Source organism: Solanum stenotomum, chromosome 5, assembly GCF_019186545.1.
Source record: "Solanum stenotomum isolate F172 chromosome 5, ASM1918654v1, whole genome shotgun sequence".
Taxonomy (NCBI): domain Eukaryota; kingdom Viridiplantae; phylum Streptophyta; class Magnoliopsida; order Solanales; family Solanaceae; genus Solanum; species Solanum stenotomum.
In genome coordinates, this window is record NC_064286.1 from 35,764,538 (window position 1) to 35,788,915 (window position 24,378).

At 35.1% G+C, this 24,378-nt stretch overlaps 1 pseudogene; it reads left to right on the forward strand.

Moving 5' to 3' along the window:
- LOC125863888 (uncharacterized) overlaps nt 1-18,545 on the forward strand; it is a 34,178-nt pseudogene extending 15,633 nt beyond the window's left edge.
- The last annotated feature ends 5,833 nt before the right edge of the window (nt 18,546-24,378 follow it).

A 24,378-nucleotide genomic window follows, 5' to 3' on the forward strand; every position in this document is an offset into this window, starting at 1 on the left:
TTGAGATAGACCCTCGCCAAATGTTAAAACCATTAAATGGATATTTTTTCCATATAACATGAAGGATGACTTTATCTTTACCGTTTGAGGTTGAGAAAGATAGTGGAGCAGTAGTTGTTGGTCTTTTTCTTTTTTTGATATTAGATAGTGATCTACAAATTGAGTTTTTTGACCTCCTAAACTTCAAAGGTTGTGAAATCTTTTTTGATGAAAGGAAAACAATATTGGATCTCAATTCCTTAATAGTATTTGTCGATTCCTTAACATGATTATGAAAATATTCAGAGTGATGCTCACATTTTTCGCATCAATAAGAAGATCATTTGATGTTAGAAGAGGAAGAAGGAAACGATTGGTATTTGTTGACATAGATATGTAAAACTTTGGGTCCAAGGAAATGGCACCGACAACCGTGGTCCACAGTCCGTCGATGGACCCAGGGTCCCTAAGTGGGGTCCCATCTTTGAGGTCCAAGGTTTAGTGGTCTTTGACCCCACCCACGACTGACCATTATAGTCCGTTGTTGGACCTAGGGACCGTAGGTCTGGCCGTTGGTGAGAATCAACAGTTATTTGAAAGAGAGGGCTTTTAGATAAACTTCAAAAGGTCATATCTTTTAGAACAAAATGAGTTAGGTGGCCTATGACCTATAAAATTACAGATAATTGAATTCTCTTTCCAACTCCACCGAGTTTTCTAAAATCCAAGCTCGTAGTAAAATGTTATGCTCATTTTGGTGAAGCCCTAATGAGTGGAGAAGAAACGACGACCTAGTTGACGGGCAGTGGTTCAAATGATGGCCCGTCAGTCCCACCCTGGATGACACATCGTCTATTTTATGTTTTAGTTGTTTTGGTCTTTTCTCCTATGCATGGGGAATTTAAACTACGTTGTTTGATGCCTAAACTACGTCGTTTTACTCTGTCTAAGCCTAACAATCTAGTCAGACAATACCCAAAATCCTCATTCTCAAAAAATCACCAAACTTGGAGCAAAAAGAAAAGGAAAAGTCACCAGTTTCTTCCAAGAATAAGCAGATGTATTTTTCAAAGTTTAGCCGCAAAATCAAAAGGATTTCTCCATATATTTTGTCACTAGGTTTGTAGGATTTTACTAGTGGGTTCCTTTCACCCATTAGGTCCCTAGTATTCAATTATTTCTTCATATTCTCATAAACTACTTAGACATAGGGTTTCTAGATTTTCAAGATGTATTGTGATTATGGTTCCTTTAATCTAAATAAATGTTTTTCGTTGTAATTTAGTATAATTCCATGCATATCACTCAGAATCCTAACTTGTGTAAATTTATCCTAGTTCATGAATTATACTATCTAGGTCAGTTAGACATAAACTCATGCTTCTATACCCTTGGCAAGGTATATTGGATCCTCTCGATGGGGCGTATACATATGACTCCATGTTTAGCTCACGTGGTTTATGTCAGTTAATAATAGCTCTAATAATTAGACTCTTAGTGTAGTGACTAGGTTTTCAGCATTTCAAGTACTAACACATACTTTGTGCTACATCGTTTCATGATGTTTGTTTAGGCACTCATCATCAAGATCACACTTAGTTCGATCCTCAATTCGACTTCAGCAGCTTTAGTGATGAGTCCTCATTCTTCGAGGACAATAGACATCCTTTATATTTCAGTCTTTATTTTTTAGTTCTAGTATTGATAGAGTTAGTTGGGGGCATGTCCCAGCAACATAATACAGTTAGAGGCTCTTCAAACGTAGTAGTTAGTAGTTTCTGCTCTAGCTATGAAGTGTTTTTTCAATCATTGCTAAACTCTTATTTTATTTTATATTTTCAGACTAGTTGTTTTTTTCCCCATTTCAGATATCCATTGTTTTTAGCTTTTGCATAGTACATTATTTACTTAGTCATTTTCAGTATGCTTGTTATATGCCAAACTCCTTGTTTATGGTTAGAGAACGATCATTCTTGCCCTGTTTGCCGTCATGATCTGCTTTAGTATCGATTATCCATTTATTTTGTAGTTAATTCCATTTATTATAATTTTTGTAGTGAAAGGAAGAAAGAAGCATTAATTGATGAATAAAACACTTTGATCATTGTTGGCTCAATTATTCACGTTTTTCTTTTACATTGATTGATATTTTATGGGTAAAGTAAATTTATAGAATAATTCCATCTATAATTATGTTTCTCTATGCCATCGTCGTTTGTCTGGATCTTTCATGGGTACTCTACTCCCCCATTTCATGGGTACTCCACTCCCCGTCTTACCTTGACCTCCACCTTGTTTATGTTTAAAAGGTTGCTTACACTTTTTACAAATAGCAATAGAGTTTTCCTTATCTAAAGTCATAAATTGCTACACAACAGAAGTTTTAGGGCGTTGATACTTCACCTTCTCCCTTACAGGAGGTATAAGGGGTGGGCGTCAACAATTTTGCTCCGTTGAATTTGTAGTTTCATTTGGAACTTCTGTCATCGGACTAGTAGGTGTATCTTCTAATTCTTCTTCTCCCGAATCAACTTCTACTTCTTCACCTGAATTTTCATCAAGATAAGGATTAATATCACCATAAATTCGTTGTAAAATTTCATGATCAAGTTGAACATTTGAATCAATATCATAAGAAGTATCATCAACATAAGTAGAATCATTTGTATTAAATCTAACTTTAGACATTGATTTAGAAGAAGTACCACCTCATTTACTCTTCTTTTTTTTCCTTACTACTTTTTTTATTAAAATTAAATAATTTACTAATGCCACTTGGTTCTTTCTCTTTTCCTTTACCGATATCTTTTTTGCTAGAACTCATATTTAATTTTATATGTCATATAAAAATAATAATAACACAAAAATTAATGATTTTGTAAGAAATAATAAGGGATAGAGGGGTATTTATAATATTAAAAATGGGTTAAAGTGTATTTATGATAACTTGAGGGTTTAAATTAAAGTATTAAAAGTAGGGGGGCGGTAGGGAAGTGAAAAAGGTGAATAAATCCGTCGGGGGGCCCCACTAGCCGTTGCCCCAACAGTCCCCAATGGATATAATTCAAAATGAAATTAAAAAATAGGGGATACCGCAAAACCGGTCGGTTCAGCCAAGTCTGGACTGGGCCAGGTCGATCGGGACCAAAGGGTGAACCGGTCCCCTATCCCGAAGTCCCTCCAACCCGCGAGAATAGACGGGATCGGGATCGGGTCCAGCAAGCCAGTTCTCGAACCGGTCGCGGGCCGACCCAGTCCCCCTGCCAGCCCTACTTGGTCATTGCATTCAATTCAATTTTCAGTTATACTTGTTCATATTACATAATTGCTCAGTTATGCATTGTTCAACTTATATACTTTGTTTCGCTTAGCATATGTATATCATGCATGCTTAGTACATTCCAAATACTGACGCATACTTTGCACTACATCATTTCATAATGTAGGTTCAGGCACTCAGCATCTAGATCACGCTTAGTTCGATCCTCAATCTGACTTTAGAAGCTTCAGTGGTGAGTCATCATACTTCGAGGACAATAGACATGCTTTACATTTCAGTCTTTAATTTTAGTTTCAGTCTTGTTAGAGTTTGTTGGGGGCATGTCCCAGCAACTCATTTCAATTATAGGCTTTTCTTATGACGTTTTATCTACAAGTAAACAAAAAAGGTTACACTTGATTATAAGAAAATAATGGGTATCAATTTATACTTCTACTACCACATACTTACCTTCTGTTGCAACACATGGATAACTTGTTGCAACATATGACCACTATGTTGGAATTTCTACCAACATATGACTCTTCTGTTGCAACAGATGACACTTCCTCCATGAAATGAGTTATATGTTGGACAATTTCACAAACCATTTTCACAAAAAGAAGAAAGAAATAAACAAAAATGAGTTTTCCTAAACAACAACAACCCAATATACATGATATATATATTCAAATAATTTCCCAAAGTTTAGGGTTTTTTGAATTTCTCGTTTTTCTTTCAGAAACAAGAAACAACAGGTCCCATTGACCCGTTATTCAATATTCACAACTATAGAACAACTTTTTGTTTCTTAACCCAAGAAAAGGAAAAAAACTTTATTATCAATAATGTGTTCTTGTTCAACAGTGTTTTGTTCACAAATCCAAAAAAAAATTCACAAAAATAACCGACTTACCTGATAGAAGAGTGACGATCAGTGACGACATTAAGATTTTAATAGAGTCATGAGCGACGACAACGAGGCGGAGAATCTAGAGGAACCTGTTGGTTGAAAGGGAGTGTTGTTGGTGCAAAGAAGTTAGAGAAGTGTTGAATGAGTTTTTTTCTTTTTTTTAAATGGAACGAATATGAAGTTTTGTTATCTTCGAAATGATTAACAACTTTTAAAAATATTAATTTGGTCCCAAATTAACTTAATTAGGTTTTAAAGAAACTTTGATATTTCCTTGGTAAAAGTGTCACCAAAAACAAAACCAAGACTTATTTGACACATTTTATTCAATTTTCTCAAAGAAACCCACCAATGATATACCTGAGAAAGTTCAACTCTTGGTGTTTTCTAACAATTCTTTAACTTCCCCCCAAACTCAATAAAATCAACATGCTTGAATTCTTCAACCCCATATCAATTTTCATATCTTTTTGGAGAGCCTTTTCATTTTCAACTCGGATTCAAAAAGAATTAACTAGTTCAGATTTTGTAGCAAAGAAACCGTTGGGGTGTTTTCTTTTCAAAATTTGTTGGTCTCTTAGAAACAATTGGGTGTACGTTTTCTTTCAAAAGGCCTGAAGTCGGAAAGTGGTGATGAAATAGAAAAAAAATAATTGAAGTGTAAGTTGAAAAAAATGGAGGGAGAAGTGAGGGTTTTATGAGAGAAGAGGAAAAATGAGAAAAGCTAATAAGAAAGAGGAAGCTAGAAACGGTGATGGAGCATCGCAAAATGAGGGGAAGAGTAAGAACTTACATGAATTGTTTATGAAAGAGGAGGTAAATAGTGTTAAATCAAGGAAGCCGACACCATTGAGTATGGAGGATAATACAAAAAGCTTTCACCTGATATACAATGAAGGGTACTTTAAAGATTCAAATTTTCTGCGTAGGAAGAAGTTTAATATTACATGCTTCGAGAATAGCTATGCCGTGATTTTGTGAAATATGCAGTTGAGCAGTTTGGTAAAGATCACAAGGAGATTTCTATGTAAGAATAAAATTAGTTACATTCGTCTATTTTCATATTGATTGCCGCTATTATTTTTCTGTTTGTTACATTTATTCATCGATGTTTAGTAGTTGAATTTGTGTTTTATTAGTCTATAAAAAACTTTCAACATTGACATTTTTTTATGTAGAACTCAGTATGCTAATTATTGGGAAATATGGAAAGTGTTTGTCGATGCCTTATGAAAACATATAAGAGGAGTTTATTGGGAAATATGGAAAGTATTTGTCTATGCCTTATGCAAACATAGAAGAGGAGTTTTTAAGCTGATGATGTCTATATGATAATTGAATTTCTATTTAATTAATGATGTGCTACACATAATATATAATTTTTATATAAAATAGGAACTTCTAAACGTTAAACCGATAATAAAATAGTAATTTGATAAGAAAAAATAATTACAATATATTTTGTAAATCGTGAATATTAAAATCTAATTATCTACATAAAATTACTTTAAATTTTGAACCTGTAAAATAAGAAGAAAAGGTTTTGACATACATATTTAATCAAATAGCAATTCGTAAAGAGTTATAGGTCAGTCAAAATTGGTGGTCAATAGCTGTCACTTGGTTGCTTGAAAATAAGGGATGAATTTTCGAGCAACCAACGTTGACTAAGTAGCCTATTTTGTCCAACTAACGAAAAGATGTCAGTGGGATCCATTGAAAGGACGTATAGTTGGGAATAATTGTATGATGAGACTTTGGTTTTATGTCGCCTACAGATCTCTGGTATTACGATAATCAGATCGTGTGTAGTTCTAGATTTAAGAACAAACATAGTTCCTAAAATTGAAATAACTGTATGATATTCGCACAGGGACGATAACAACTTGAATGGATAGGATTAGAGCAATGAGGTGGACTGAATAGCGCAAAAGATCATATGAGTATCGACAAATTTAGAGGGCATTGTTGTGATATATACGGTGTGATTGTCAAATCTAAAGGGAAATTGATCTCATTTGCAATCTGTCAGTCTCTACAAATCTGTAGTTTTTGATACCACTAAATAAAGTGAATAGGGCAGATATATAAAACTAACGGTAGATCTAAACATGATGCAATTTCTCATATCGACCATGATATTTGCCTTAAGGCTATGAAGATGATGTCTTAAGGCTATGAAGATGATGTCTTAGGCAATGATGCTTAGGTCCATGATATGCAAAATCAAATCCTCGAGTCATGAAAATGTTGTCTGTAGGCCATAAAAAATGATGTTTTTAGACTATGACACTTTTAGATCATGATACATAGAAATTAAATCCTTAGGCCATGATATGATATCCGAAAGCCATGAAAGATCGTGCCTTTGGACGATAACGCCTTTGAAACATAAGTAATAAGTAAAGAGATCAGAGTGTATATGCTTTGATGTAATTCAAGCATATATAGATACTTGTGGCTTAATTTGATAGAAGCTCCATACAAATGTGTTTCTTTGAGCTCCACGCGACTCTTGTGACTCGAATCAATAGTAGCTCCAATAGTTCTCGGGTTCCATATAATTCTCGAACTCAATGTAGATGCAAATCTTAGGCACATGAAATTCTTAGCCATAATGTAGTCTTCGGGTATAATGTAATATTTGAGCACATGCAATATCTCGGGCATATGCAATATCTCAAGCTCATGCAAATTTTAGGCTCAATGCATTCTTCAGGAACATGCAATATCTTGGGCACAATGCAATTCTTGGGTACATGCAAATCTCAAGCATATGCAATTTCTCAGGCACATACAATCTTTCGAGCGTAATGCAATTTCTTGGGAACATTACAATCTTCGGGCGCAATGTAATTTCTCGGGCACATGCAATCTTCGGGCAAAATGCAATGTCAGGCACAATGCAATTTTGGGGAACATGCAATCTTGGGTACATACAATTCTTTGGCACAATGCAATCTCGGGCACAATAGAATTTCTCGAGCACATGCAACCATCGAGCACATGAATTTCTCGGGCACAATGCTATTTTTTGGGCACATGCAATTTTAGGGCACAATATGATAGTTGAGAAAAGTTATCTCACAAATCAGAATGATAAACCATGGTGGACCAAATCCTGTGATGGTAAAGTTTGTGTCAAAACAAGTTGGGAGTTGTTGAGACAGAGAGATGAGATTAAGGAAGACTTTACACTCCTATGGAGTAAAGGCCTACCTTTCAAGTACTCTTTCCTCACATGGAGAATATGGCTAAGGAAAGTTCCAATAGCAACAGTCATGCACAAGTGGAATCCTAATATCTCACAAAATTGCAACCGTTGCACCAGTCCAGAGGAGGAATCTATTGAAAATCTCTTCATTAAGGGTGAGATAACTACAACAATCTGGAGATACTTTTCCAATGCTATAGGTTTTCAATGCAGCCAGTTTTTGAAGCCAAACATAAGAAAATGGTGGAGCATGGAGGGGAATGGAGAATGAAAAGTGTTCTGCAGGTAATTCCTATGATTATACTATGTACCATTCTACATGGGGGGAAGTATTCTACTACTAAGGTTATTTCAAAAATCACATATGCTATGAGGAAATTCGTGTGGATTAGGCACCATATGGAAGGTGAAAGGAAGAATTGGCCTGAACTAGTAGCAACACTTGAAGCTTATAGTCCATCCCATTCTTTTCAAATAATTAGGTGGTTGGCCCCACCTATTGACAAGGTAAAGGTGAATATATATGGGGCCTCTAAGGGTAACCCAAGCCCCAGCTCTGCAACATTTTGTATAAGAGATTCAGAGGGAAAGTTAATGGCAGCAAAAGGTGTTAATTAGAATATCAGATACAACTAGCCTAGGGGCTGAAGTGAGGGCTATGAGAGAAGGACTAGAGTATTGCAGAGAGAATGGGATTCATGAGATCATTATTGAAACTGACTCCATGGTTTTGTTTCAGCTATTAGAAGGCCATTGGGTAGCTCCATCCTCCATGGAGTGTAGCAATGGAAATAAGTTTCATCAACATGATAAGGAGATCAGTCTCAGCAAGAGTACAACATTCCATGAGGGAAGGAAATACCCTTGCTGACTATTTTGCTAACCTGGTTTTTCGTGCAGGTGATTATCTAATCAGAAATGGTGAGGATGTACCCAGTGAAGGCAGGAAAATATTGTATTTAGATAAACAAGGCATCCCTCATATCAGAAGAACAGTTAACCACTAATATACAAAGTGAGAACTTTACAACATACTGAAGACTAGTTGAAAAATCAAGTTCTAGCAATTTAAATCTACCATTTTGCATAAGTGTCAGAAATAATTCGAAAGGGTTAAAGATCAGCACCTGATGAGAGCTTGAGGTGTACAAATGACCGACAACCCAGACCTAGATGCAGATGATACGTGAAAACCTAGACTTGATATTGATTCTTCGACCTCTACAAAAGGTAATCAAAACAGATTAAGCAAGGTTTGGTAGTTCTGAACATTTTCAGCTCCGGTCAATTGGTGGTATTAGTTTCTTCAGAGACTTAACCCATCGAACTGAAAAAATAAAATCGAAGGAAGTATTTATCTTGTAAAATTAGAGAAGACAAGGCATCGTATTCCTTCTCGAGCTTGATATTGTAGGATCTGCACCGTAGGATCAGACGGATGCATTCAACTTAGCTGCTGGATTGATGTTGAAGAAGAACGATTGAGATGGAGACCTTCAAGAACCTTTTTTCAGTTTTCATGTTCACTTTAGTTTCCTTTCATAGTAGAAGCTTCTTTTGTTTTTTTCTTACAGATAGGGCCTGGGTTTTGGGCCTAATCTGTACATAACTATAATTTTGTTTTACGGCCTTTTAATCAATAAAATAGGCTGAAAACCTGCCTTTAATTTTTTTTTTTAAATATGATAGTTGAGAGCATGAAACAACTTAGACCTCCACCTTGTTGAAAGGATCGATTGCCCTTTATTGGCGATTGTCAAATGCAGTATACAGTAGCTTGGTTCTTTATCTTATCAGAAGGACAGTTGCAATTTGTTGACGGTTTTTGGGTTCGGTATGAAGTAGCTTGATCTGTCACGACCCGGGCCTACACCATAGATGTAAGTGGCACTCAATAACCTTTTCTGATCCCCAAGGGAACCATTGGCCTGGCTACATGACTTACATGACACTAAACAATACGCGGATGCTTAAAATAAGTAAACACTTAGACATTTAACAAAGTCTTAAAATAATGTCTTACAAATATTTAACATGAATCATAAATTAAATAAAACATCCTAAGAAAACAATGGAAGCATCAAATTTTGTCTGTCTATGAAGCCTCTAACCATATAATATGGATATCAGGACAAGACCACTGACACCTCGAATACTACAAGGCTAAATGTAAATAGAGTCTCCCGAAAGCAAGGAGGCCACACCATAACTATCTACGAGTGAATAGTGATCTCAATGAAATGCCTATTGATGGTCCTGAGCACCTGTATCTGCATGAAAAAAATTTATGTAGGTCAAATGTCGTCAGTACATTAAATGTACTGGTAAGTGATAAGGTTAGAGTAAACAATTAACTACTTGAATAACTGAAAGCAACATAATTAGATCAATACATGAATATGAATTGGTAACCATTTAAGCTTTACAATAAGATATACAATGTAAGCAACATGAAAATAGTATACTTTACTTTCTAGGGAGTTTCTCTAACCAACAACCATTACTATAAGCCTAGCAATGATACAATGTTTCGCTCATGTTGCAAGGGCCATCCTATACCTTGCCGGGGTATAGGATGATATTGTTACCATGGATCAATCTCATAGGCCTTCTCAGAGTCAAGGAGAAGTCGCATGAATAATCAATGTTATCTTATCCCTATGATTGCTATGCAGTTTTATGGGACTTCCGAGTTATAAAAGACTCTAACCCAATTCGGTGCTCGATAGTACTCCCACAATAATCAATATAACTTTATGCTCAATGTATTAAAACATACTCTTTCTCTAGTTTGGGATAATTGCTCAAACCATCCTCTTAAAAGAAGAAACTGTTCTTGAAATATTTTTGAACTCATAAACTCTTTTTATAAATCAATGTTTCTCTTTTCTCAATGTAAAAATGGTATATTTGGGAATACTTAGTTCTCTTAAAACTTTTACTCAAAACTCAATTTAAGAGATGGTGATTGGCTTTAAAAGACTCTCAAGAGTTATAACTCAAAATAGGATTCATGCTGAAAATATAGATATGAACGAACCAACTCTAGGATCTCAATAAAAATATAGAAATTCAATACTCAAAACTCAAGGACTCAAGAACTCATAACTCAACAATACTTCTCATCTGAAGAATACGTAATTCATAGGGTTCATGCCGAATTATGGACATGAACGATTCAACTCAAGGATTTCAATAAAAATATAGACTCATGAATACAATTCTTCTCATTATCATACTTATTTACTCAAGACTTAGTTCAAGTCTATAGTTAATTGCAAAAGACTTCTCAAAATGACTTAAAAAGGACCGCTTGAAATTTCCTCTAAACTTTTCTTTAATTCGAAGTGTAAATTGAGAGATGTGATTAGGATATGTAGGATCTCTTAAGGATTAATGAAGAATTTTAGAGTTAATATTAAGAGGAGAACGAAGACACAATTAAAAGGAACAAAGAACGGAGAAGAAAAATGGGCAGGTGACCGTGGCACATCTGTGGTGTTTCACGCTTACCCCAACAAAACTGGGAGTAATTTGGGGAGCACTGCTGGCGCAGGGCGCCAACCCTCCTGCCGCTATGGGGGCGCATTGCCCCATCCCAAACCCAGAAATCCGACAAATTTTCTTATACAATTTTGGGTCCTAACTCATCTAGAATCGATTGGTTTCTTCAAAACTGTCCTTGATTGATAAACCCAATACATTTTTAATGAAATCTCACTCAAATTCTATCAAGAAACACCACTTATTGACAAGACCCTCACCTCAAGAACTTAAAACCTCCATTATTAAAGAATGGGACTAAAACTCAAGAATTCTTCAAGAATCTTTACATAAATGATTTCATGGATGAATTAATGGAAGAACTACATGATTGGTGTGAAGATGAACAAGTTGATCACTATGGGAAACCTCACATACCTGGAAAGAACGATTGTTCTTGGAGAATTTCCTCGGCTCTTGAATGAACGTTTGAAAACCCTCTTTTACTCTTCGTGAAACTTCGCTCTAAAAAACCCAAGTGTTTTGAATTTGAATATGTATTTTAGAATCTGATTAAACCCTTAATTGGGTCAGGAAAAAAGTGCTAAGACAAGTGGGAAAAAGGAAAAGAACAAAATATCTTTCCTAATACGAGTGTAATTTCTTAAATAGAGAGGCTTCACTCAACTAAGCATAACCTTTTAGTCTGAGTTCGAAATTTAGAAAACTTGGCGGCGTTTGAAAGAGGACTCAAAGACCTTCCATTTGGTAGGTTATGGGACATCTAACTCTTTATGTTCTAAAAGATATAGTCATTTGAAGTTGACCCAAGTAAAATCTCATAGTGAAACTCAATCGGAAAGAAAATTTTCAACTCAACTTTATGCTAGGGGATTTTATGGACCTTAACACCTAATAAAATTTAGAAACACTCGGTACAATATTATTCACAATGAATAATGGTTTGAGCATTAACTCATAAATTTTTGGGGTGTTACAATATCTCCTCCTTGGGATTATTCATCCTCGAATGAAGGTTGGACTGAGAATGGAGAAGGGGTTACTCTTACAATGTTTCTGACTTCTGAACTTGCCTACTAACATAGGCGAAACTGATTTATACTAAGAGTTTGGAACTTTCTTTTGCACATAAGCCAAGAACGATATGAGTTTGAACATAGCAAAGCTCTTATCTGAAGCTATCTTACATGAGACAAAGGAAATTTGGGCATGAAGTAAGAATGGGACTATTACACCTTAAGCAATACAACTGCTAGCTTTCAATCCTAGAAACACCACTATATCATGACTTCCATTATGAATACCGCACCTAATAAGCTCCAACTCATAAGGGTTTATGACTACTCTTACTAAGGTCTGAGTCTAACTGTATGCTTTTACTATATTCAAGCCTAACTCAAAATCACAAAGTACTTAACATAAGGTGATTATTCTAATCTAAATCACAACATTCAGGTTCTTTTCCTTTATAGGAAATCTCATCCCAAGGATATTACTCCTTACCACCACATTCAACTAACCTTGAGTCTTAATCAAGAACCACCTAATGCATCATGAATTCATCCACATGCTACCAACAATACATTCAAGCCTAGTACTATAACAACTCCATGGACTCCTACTAACCAATCCTTATAAGAATTCCTCATTCTCTTGTCACTTCTAACAACTTAACTTTCATGCATTATTACCACAAAACTGACTTATTACTCATCTTAAAACCTTATATCCATCTTCCTCTACATTTATAACCTTAGGTGGAATAAAAACACCACCACTACCACAATAAGAAACATAAACCCTCTCATTTATCATTACTCAACTACTATCGACAACATCACTATCAAAACTGAAAAGGATCACTCAAAGTGGTTAGGGTGAAAGATCATAAACACGATTCATTCGAGAGTTTTGATATAAGAATATACATGACATAACATTATTTTTCTAGCCATTAAGATTAAATCTTGAATTTGTGAAATTGAGCGTAGTATGAGACATGAGTGCTTATGAATAGGTTCATATCATGAGCCTGATATCCATAACTTTATGGAATAAGATTGAGATCAATGGGCTTAAGTATGTTCCCCTTGTTCTGGGAATTGATCATAGATATGAATCTCTATGAAGTGCATGAGCATAGGCCATAGACGCAATCCTGATATTAAAGGCATCAACTGGATGTTGTAACGGCTGAAATTTGAGGAGTACACTAAAGTATGAAATGATCGATATATCACTTTAACTCTTTCTGAAGACATCACTATGTGATTCTCAACACTTGATTTGGTTTCTTATCTTATTATCTCCCCCATAGGTCTAAAGACACTTGATGAGATGGAATTTGGGTATATTGAGGAGGAATATGAGTGGAGTTTGGTTGCATTTGGGTGTGAGGTGATGGTAAATTATTTGGATGAATGGAGTTAGGTCGGGTTATATTATGAGGTGGAGGATTATTTGGTAGGGTGGTTTGATTGGTGAGGGGTAGGTTGTCCATGTGCTCCCCAAAAGGGGTGCCGAGAGAGATGGATAATTTTGCCAAATAGCGCATGTTGGCCACCTCTTCCTCTAACTCCATAATTTTGCATTCTAGTCTCCCAACCAAATCATTAGAGAGTTGTCCTCCCTCAGAAGTTTCAACCCTTTCATTGGTAATATTACTATCAATCATTTTTCCTTTTTCTTTGCAACTTGCTCTTTGAGGAGGAGGAGGAGGAGGAGGAGGAGAAAGAGGAGTCCCTTTTGATCTTGTATGGTCCAGGATGTAAAGATAGATCAGCCTTAGGCAATGGGGAAAACAATAAAATCAACATAAAAAGGATGTTAGGAGATTAGAACAATATTATAATAATAACATGGTGTTTGAAATAACCCTAAATGCAAAGGACCTAGTTGAGCCAAAGGTAGGCCTAAGACAACACATAAGTGATGCACAATAATTATTTCGAGCCATATTTTTCCAATTTGGAGTTTAGGGTTAGAGAAAAAAAATAAAGAAAGTAAACTTTATTTATTGAATAAGATTCAATTTATTACATCATAATAAAGAAAATTGAAAATACACTAAAGGGGCAAGGGGTAACATGGGGAAGCAAGCCCTAAAAAAAATTTCAATAAGGTTGGTCTCCAATGTTGGGCACAATCTACTCTCTCATAGCTGGAGTTATGACATAGTCATAGTTGAGGAGATTGTGTACCCATCTTCTCTCCCTTTCATCACCAAAACCAGGAAGACCCTCTACGCTTGAATATTTATGTTCCGCATCTTCCAAGATCCATACATAATACTCATGGATACAGAAAGGTTGTTCTCGAACATCAATAGTTACCTCCTTTTTACACCTCACAGTATAATATCCACCTGTGGGATATTTGGCCCAAAATTATACTTGTAATGGCCCATATGAGATCGCAAGGGTATCATTTGGATTTACCCAAACTGACAAAGGACTCGGAGAGGCACATATGGTTGAACGTCATTCAAACCAATAATCTCAATAAAGTAGAGCTCATCACCTATTATGATGGCACGACGAGGCTTCAATCAATAATACTTCTATCGAATTTGACAACCCGAAAGTCCTCTCAAATACACGAGCTAGTATTCCGTTCCTATAGGGGCAGGAAAATATTTCATCCTTTTGGGATGACTAAGAATTTTGTTCCCTACACCTTTCAAAATGTCTACCAATTCATCCCTTTTGTGGAAGTGTTCAACAACCTAGAGTTCCAATAGGAAATTGCATTCTTTGTAGTGTCTCTTACCCTTGGTGTATGCTGACAATGCCCTTATTATTTTTGCTAGTACCATGGGTACTATAGTCTTCTTGTGTAATTGGAGCCAGCCTCGAGTCATCATGTAAACCACACAACTTAGGCTAGTATGTATTTTTCCCTTTTTTCGTAGAGAAAACTGATGAACCTAACAGTGCAATAGCAAACGCATTGAGACGATATCTTTCCCGTTTTTCAACGAAGAGAGAAAAGTCTATGTTAAAATTCTCATTGCCCTCTTCATCACCAAAACATGAATATAACAATTTTATAGAAATCCATCCTTCCTTTAAACAACGTAAATCTCAATTATGGTGCATTCCCACTATTTTCATAAAAGACCTCGGGGATGGTTTGTGTGGTACAATCATTTCACACTCCTTGTAAGAAAGGTTGAGAATTCCGCCAACTTCTTCAATTGTCAGGGTTAGTTCAAAATCCCTAAATTTGAAAAGCAGCCTTTCAGGGGTCCCAAAGTTTTAACAAGGTCTTGATCAAGAGATGATTAGACTTGATGGAGATGAGTGAAGTAAGGCCACCGTGTAATTCGCGCCATCTCCTGTTCTCGATTTTTCTCAATACACTTCCACCAATTCCTTAGAATACAACTCACTCTGACCCGCTATCTATAATTGAAGCAACGAAGAAACAATGCTCTTGTTTTTTGTTATCGAACTCATAGGTCCTTTGGTTGTTATTGTGACTCGTTGATTATTGTCCTCGTGAAAAGAGGAGAGAGGCGGCTTCCAACTGGTGGCCTCACCGATTTCACTGGTGGTCCTTTTCGGATGAAGAGGAAGGGGAAAAGAGAAAGCATCGGTTAGTGGTTCTCACTAGGATGGGGAGAGGGGAAGATGAGGCCACTGCCTCTGGCGACTTTTGCCAGAAAAGAAGGAGGAGGGAAAGAGGGCGAGAAAGAGGTGTTGGTTGTTGTTTCCTTCACTGACCACGGGAGAAAGAGGAACGACGGTGATTTCACCAGAAAATGGAGATGAGAGAGAGGTGCAGCGCAATCTCCTTTCAGATGAGGAGAAAAATTGAAAATTGTTAAGGTTTGAGTATTAAGTGAGTTAAAAAGGAAAGTAAAGGGTTGTGAGATTTGAACCGCTGATTAAGAGAAGATGAACGACTAGGATTTGATCTCAAATTTTGATTAAAAGGATGGATGGCTGAGATTGAAAGATATTTGATAATCTAGAATTGGAATAAAATAGGCCAAAGCTGAAATGACAAAGTTGCGAGAATGGAAATAAGATTTGTATTGAGAGGGCTAGAATTGAAAAATGAAATTGAATCGAAAAAGTGTCATGAATTAAATAAATTGAATAGAAGGGGCTACAATTTAAATGATTCAAGGGAAGGTCAATTGAATTGCTATTTAATTAATGATTTACTACACATACTAAATAGTTTTTATATAAAATAAGCATACATAAATATTTTAAACCTTAAGCCAATAGGTAAAATTATTATTTCAAAAATTTATAAATCGATAAATAGAATTCATAAAAAAGTAATTTGATAAGAAAAAATAATTACAATAAATTTTGTAAGTTGTGAATATTAAAATCTAATTATTAACATAAAATTACTTTAAATTTTGAAACCCATAAAATAAGGGGAAAAGGTTTTGTGATACATATTTAATCAAATAGCAATTCGAAAGGGTTATAGGTCGGTCCAAATTGGGTTTTAACATCGCCCATCACCTCTAAGCTTCTAGGAAATAACAGATTCTTTGGGGAATCCTACAAGTGGATCTAGGGAGGGTAGAGTGTACGAAAACCTTATCCCTACCTTGCGTAGATGAAGAGGTTGTTTCCAAAAGACTCTTTGTTCAACTACATCAAATTAAAATAGAAAAAGGTTTCATATAAAGCAGTAAAAGTAATTACATTGATAACAAGACTTTGGAATTGATTCTTCAAGAAGAATCCTTCTATATCCAATCTCTATTTTGTAGTACAAAAAATATTACCCTAAATCGCCTATCATATCTAAGGTTCTAGAAAATCAAAGTTACTCAAACTCGGCACAATCGATGTCACACTTGTGTCAACATGACTTTGACATGGGTAAGGATGTGGCATTTGTGTCTGATTCGATCAAATGAGATCGGGTGTGTTGACCAATAATTCAGAAAAAGAATTGAAATTTTGATATCTCAAAAGTAAAGATTTGAATAGATTGGAAACAAATACCTTTAACTTTTATGCTATATTGTGATTTATACTAGTCCTATGTCTCCTTCGAATGTTTTTTCTTTATAAAATTTAAAGTAATATAATGTCAAGGAGTTTCTAGATTTCACGTGTGGTACCAAATCTATCGTGCTAAGCATACATTGGTTCATGAATTTGTGAGAGAGAAGAGATGTGGGGCTGTTTTGAAGCTGAACTAGGGTTCTTCATCATTTTGTTTCTCTAGCTTCTTTGTTTTAGGCGTGAATGGAGAAGAGGGGAGCGTGGAGGGAGGGGTTTGGAGAACCAGGGTGTGGGCTGGGTCGGTCATGTTTTTTAGCTAGATTTGATTTTGAACGTTGAGCTAAATTTGGAAGAATATTTGGACATGGATAATGGTCGATAACATGGTGAGACTTGGTCCCTTATAGTCTTCTTATCAGAAATAAAATCAGAATATCATTTAAATGAAAAATAATTTCTATTCAAATTAAAGAACTATTTAATCAAAATTAGAACAAGTCCCTTCCACGATACATTATAAGTTTTCCCAATGTATCATATTTATGTATATCTTTAGTTTGTTTTCTTGCCAAGTCCCTGCACCCGTATCCGTATCTAGATCCATATCCCTTAATTTTAAAAATTAGATCATGAATAATCCAACATGCAGATCCGCACCCTTGTTGGACACCCGCACCCTAGTCCGAGCAACTTAGTAGGAAATGACAGATACTTTGGGGAGAAAAGATTGTATCGGGTGATTAATTTGTAAAATGAAAATGGGTTGGGTTTTAATGAATGAATGGGCTTTAATTCAATCATATATTAAAAACATGGCAAGTTGAGAATGACATGTGACTATTTTAAAGACCCAAATTTGACTTAGGTTGGTCCGTTTGTTTTAGGGCTATGTTTGAGGCCACAAAAGAATGTTAAAGGTAATTTTAGATCAAAAGGTTAACAAATGGTATTTGTGAGCCATTTTCAATAATTTAGGGGTATTTTTGGCCATTTAGAGTTGTTTTAAAGACCTAGATCCGTTAGTTTCAGAGGTATGTTTGAGCCTTAAAAAAACATTAAGGGTACTTTAATATCTAAAGGTTAATAGAGGGTATTTGTAAACCATTTCAATAGGTTAGACGTAGTTTTGGCCCTTTTACAAACTTGAAAAGGTATGAACTAATGATGTCTTTCATCTGTTTTGGAACTGTTTATGTTGACAAATTTCCATATATCGCTTGTACTGTTTTCAGGATGCTTTTCTCTGTTAATTTTAAACACTTCTTTATACCTCTTATATTTCTTCATTCAATTCCTTAATCTATTAAACTTCGTTTTTCAGATGGTTGTTTGGCAGTGATTGGAAAAAGAGTTTCCCTTTGGTAGCCCTTCTATTGCAAAAAAGACTATTTTTTTCGGTCTTGGTATCTTCTCAAATTTCCTCCCATCTTCCTCCTATATTCCCCTTATGTTCTGAAACGTTATGTGCTTACTTCAGATATGCCACAAATGTACTGTAAAAGTAGCATGCAAGTTTGTAAATTAGAGTGCTCGAAAGGAAATATGACAAATTTAAACTATGCTATTGTAATGAGGGTTATTGTTCTGTATGCGCTGGAATCAATTCCTCCTCGGTCAGTAATTCCAGATGAAATAGAGGCTTTTGTTAGTCGGTTGTTAATGAACATTTTGAAACTTAGTCAAACTGTGTCTTAAATGTTTCTTTAGAATCTGATGAGTTGATCAGTAGGATATAGGTAAAATTGGTCTCATTGTCACTGAGGTGTTTATATTATAACATGATAATGCTAGTTCTATGCCTGGTTAGCACGGTATTTTGCCATGCTTATTTATGACTAGTAGTGACTATGGTAATGCATCAACGCACCATAATGGACAGTCGGGTTGAATCTACGGATAATATCGGAACCTTAGTTGGTAGAGATGATCCAAGGCAATTGCTCATTTCTTATGGGAAATCTGTCAATGCATTTCCTTCAAAACACATCTTTCTTGATCCACGACTCGATATCTTTAACAACATTTCAATCAACTTTGCGAATAATCGAAGTGTACAAAAGTCAAATATTTGCGTTTGCAAGATATATATCAAGAAATTTCTCAATGAATGTACTATGAATTACTTCTTTAGAGCAGAAATTGGGTCATACTTGCCATATTTTTTATTAATGTTTAATCCTGAGCATATATATGGTGATTTTGGATGAATGTGGCACTCAATATGCATATTTGTATTTGAATTGAATGTGCATATTTAATCTTATTGAACAGAAAAATGAAAGGCAAGTGAAATCATTCTTTACTCTCTATAAGTATCACTCTAGTAAGTAAAAGTGAAGTTAAGTTAACTCAATCTGACACATCATCTAAAGAGAAATATGAATTCGACCTTTAAACTACATGTGGCAAAAGAAAAGGCAAATCCATGGACTGATTCCATCATTTCCACCTTGTAGGAATTATGAGATCATCCCACGGACCCTTACGACATTAAGGGTTAGATCAATGATTATATATAGAGCGTTGACTCATTTTTAAAACCTGTGTTTTTAAGATTAAAGAGTTGGGTGGAAAGGAGAAAAACATGCTCCCTATCCAAGAACCTTAATTTGAATGAGATTTCAACAAAGCATTGTGATGAATTCTAGCATGCTATAAAAATTTGTGCGTCTATATTCAACGACTCAATCTGTCGTTATTTAAATGCACCTCGTGTATAGCCTCAATAATTTCTTGAATTTCGGTTTCGAATTAAAATTTTGGGGCACACAACGGAATTATAAATATTGAATTGATCTGGACTGACCTTAGTCCGCTAAAGTGGGGAACATTCCACTATGGAAAGGCTGCTATACCGCCTGAACAGCCGCTATAGCAGGCTAATGCGATCAGACCCAATAAATTTGAGGTCTTTTATTTTTCTCTCACTTTCTAGGGAGAAAAAAGACTAGAGTTACCCCAAAAATTCCCCCAAGTCACTTTAAACTCGAGGAAATGTAGGAGAGGTATTTTCGAGAAAGAAAAGGGAAGACCCAATTATTCCCGACCAGCGTTCTACAAGAATGGCTCCTAATGTGCAAGGATTTACATTCAAAGTTCTCTGTCAGTTTCTTGACACCTAGGTAGTCTAAGTTTTCTTAACTAAGTAGTTAAAGTTGTAGTTATCCATATAATATCTTGTAGAATGTCGGGGGATTGCATGCATAGAACTTAGGAAACGAACTCTAGATGGGTAAATGCATGGTTAGATGTTGTTTTAGGCTGATGATGAATTGTATTTGTCGGTATTATGATGTGGCAGGGTGATATCCTAGGAAGGTAATTGTCGGTGAGCGGATTATGAGTAAAGTTATTGGGGAAGGAAGTACCTTGGTTAGCTGATGGTTGGTTGTTTTTTTCCGTGTATTTTATACTTCTAATTGTTAATTGTGTCGTAGTACTGCATGCATGGTATATGGGTAGGGAAGTTGGAAAGGCTAAATGTGGAGTGAAGAGTTTTGACAATCGCATGTCATGAATGTGTCATCTGAAGGTGCTAGTGTGTATGATTTGATGTTGTTGTATTGTGTCATGTATGATTTCTGTGTGTTTATATATATATATATACATACTTATTAGATTAGGTGTCAAGTCGGCACATACATATTTTATTATTTGATCAGGTGTCACACGGGTACATATATAAATATATATACACCTACATTGTTGGATCGGGTACCACATCAATACATGTGTGGTTGTGTGTGTTGGTCTTTGAGGGACTGGGTCGGTATTTTTAAATAATGAGAGGTTTTTGAGTAGGCTGAGAAAACATGCTAAATAATGTAGGTGATGATTTGGAATTCTAGAAGTTTGAGCAATTTTATAACAATGGCTAGAAAGTGGTTGTATCTGCTTGCTAAGTTGGGGTACCCGTTCATATGTCATATAATGGGAGTGTGTAAGGTAAGGAGAGGCAAGAAGTAGCATCTGGTGTTCAGGAAATTGTTGTGTAACAGAGGGGTTTGTAAGCAGCTAAGTTTCAGTTTTAAAATATAGCAATCAAAAAAGGAAAATAGCAACAAACAATAATATTCATATTTGAAGGGTTTGTGCAGATTACAATCTTTATGAAATCTAAGAAAAAAGATTTAATCCTCTGATTCTTGTTTTCATGATATTCAACTCAAGAGCTTGGCTTTGTTCTTAAATCAATGAAATATTTGTTAAAATTTAACTATGGACGCAGAGTCAAGCTTTGATCACACTCAAAGAGATATGGGAACTTGTGGCTCATAACTTGGAGACGAAGAATCCTTTGTATGCAGAAGATTTGCAGATCACCATTGAAGATTTCTATGTATGTCTTTGCTTCTTTTCTTCTTCTTTTTGGTCTTATGAAGACACTTTTATATAGTTATGAACTAGATTTTTGGGAGTATTTTTGTCCTCAAATAATTTTAGAGGACCTTGGGCTTGAAATGCATGAATTGGGCTCGTCTTGTAAACTTAATGGACTGACCCAAATATTATTTGAACTTTAGTTACATCATATAATTTTAACTTAAATATTAATTCAATTTTCTTAACAAATAATTAGACTTGGTTAATATATTATGAGCTTAAGGATTAATCCTGTCACGACCCTAGCCTACACCCTGGACGTGACCGACACTCGAGAACCATTGTTGGTCCCCAAGCGAACCCTCATCCTGGCTGACTACAAGTGGAAGACTAACTTAAGCATACAAAGCTTAAAACAGAATAAAATTCATTGAAACTCAAATAATTAACACAGAATATAATCATATATTCAACTAGCCGTAATTAGGCAACTCAAGTCTTGATAACATTTAACAAGATAAATGAAACAGATTTATGAAACTCTACTGTCTATCTATGAAGCCTCTAACTAACAAAGATAGAAGTCCGGATAAGACCCAGGACGTCCTAACAACTGATATACTGAATGTACAAGTGGAACCCTCTGAAAGCAAGAAGGCTCACCATACCTAACTTGAAGTCCATGTAGTATTAACGAAGCTCCTATTAATGACCCTGAATACATATAGCTGCATCATGAAACGATGTAGGCCATATGGCTTAGTACGTAGAATGTACGAGCAAGTAAGGGAAATTCTAAAGCATAAACATAGGCTTGAACTTAATAAAAAGGAAACATACTTACCTCTTTTGAACTCACTCAACTCAACAATAAGATAGTCAACTCAAAGGTACTCGTCTCAAAGGTACTCAACTCAAGATACTCAACTCATGATACTCAAGGATAAAACAACAGTAAAAGATGCAATATATACGGAAAGCTTTTAGAACAATAGATAGCAATTCAATGCATTGAAGAATACAATAATAACTCAGTTTGTATTTATAAAAATACAATATAACTCTATTTGTATATGAAAAATACAAGTAAACTCTGTGTATATAAAAATACAAATTTCTCTGTGGGAGTTTCTCTAACCGACAACCATCACTACGAGTTATGTGACGATACATCGTCTCGCCCACGCTGCCAGAACTGTCCTATACTCTGTCAGGGTATAAGACCTACTCACTAAGTGGATCCACTAGTCTATGCTAAAAATCATTAAGGAATCATCTAAAAAGTATGACCCTTTCTACCCACGTTGGCAACATGGTTTATGGGGGCTGTGAGTTATATGAACTCTCCCCCATATCGGTGCTCAATACTACTCCCAAAATATACTAGCTCATATGTTTAAAAATATAACTTTTCTGTGGTTTGAGATTATTACTCAAAAATATTTCTCTTAAAAGAAATGGTACTCAAACTGCTTAAAACTCTTTTGGAAACCTTAGTTTCCTCTCATCTTAAATTTGAAAACATTTACTCTTAGGAATACTTAGTTCCCATCTATCATTTTCAAGAAAAAGATATCAACTCTGCTCTTTCTCAAAAATATTTCAAAATCATATTATAATATGATCATTGATGACTTGGGAATTCATATTGCATAAACATTGATGGTATATCTTGATACCATACTGCTCATACATTGATGGCATAGTCGATTGTCATACTAATCATGTTTAAAAAAACACTCTTTTCTCAAAACTCATCTTTACTTTTTCAAAACTCGGTTTAAGAACTCAAGTGTTGGATTTAAAAATGTTTTTAAAATTTATAACTCAAATCATAGGGTTTAGGTGGAATTATGAACATGAACGACTCAACTAAGGGATCTTAATAACAATAAAGAACCTCAGTACTCAGAACTCAAGATTCAATGATACTACTCATCTCTACACTGTTCAACACAAAGGGCTCATGTGGAATTATGGGCATGAACAACTCAACTCAAGGGCTTCATGGGTAACATGTAGTAGTCCCGTAAGTAGGAATAAAATCTCAAAAGAATTAGGAGCTCAATGCTCAAAGACATGGAACTCAAATATAGTACTCCTCTCAAAGATACTCAAATTATGGAGTTCATGCAGAATTTATGGGCATGAACGACTCAACTCGATGGTCTACATAACAATATAGATCTCATGTGTACGACTTTATCACTCTCATGCTTACTTCCTCAAAAATCAATTTAAAACTCAAGTTTTGTCTTTGAAAAACTTCTCAAGATTTATAACTCAAAATAGGGTTCATGCTGAATTATAGACATAAACAAATCAACTCAAGGATCTCAATAAAAATATAGAAACTCAATAATTAGGAACAAATTTTTTAAAAGAACCATGAACTCAAGAACTCAAATCAACTTATCTCAGGAATACTCAAATATAAGGGTAAAATCCTAGATTTCTCTTTTACTGACTTGAAAGTAGATGTAGGGCGTGAGGACGAACTAGTCCAACACTATGATAACCTTACATACCTGGAAGAACAAGGTTCTTGAAGAATCTTGAAGAAGAACTTGATTAAAAGCCTTGAAACCCTAGCCTGAAGGTAAACGATCAAGAAAACCTTTCTTGAGATTCTTAAATTAGTTTCTTGAAATCTCTATAACCAAGAATTATGATTTTCATTAGTGATTCATAACTGTATGGAGGAATTTGAGTTGAAAAAATGGAATTCTTGGAAAAAGACTTACCTTGAAGAAAAATCTTGGAAAAGATTGAAAGAATCTTGAATGAAATCTTCTACTTTGATTTTTCCTTAGGGTTTTGCTCTAGGGTTTGAGAGAGAAGAGAATGATAGATTAATAGATGAAAATCTGATTGTTTTGAGCCTTTTATTAGTCAAAAATTTGTTTAGAGTTTTCTTGGAGGTAAAAATAAAAAACAACCATTTTTCATGTTTTCCCTTCGGCTTAATTCGTAACATCACTATATAAGTTACTAAAATAGTCATAACTTTTTACTCATAAATTGTATTGTCGAGAAATTGGTGGCATTGGAAAGTAGATTCAAACACCTTTAATTTAATAAGTTAAGTCTTTATATTCTAAGAGATATGGTCGTTTGAAGTTGACCCAAGTAGAATCTTACATCAAAACTTAATCGATGAGGAAACTTCAAGAACACTTATGAAGAACTCATCAAGAAATTAAAT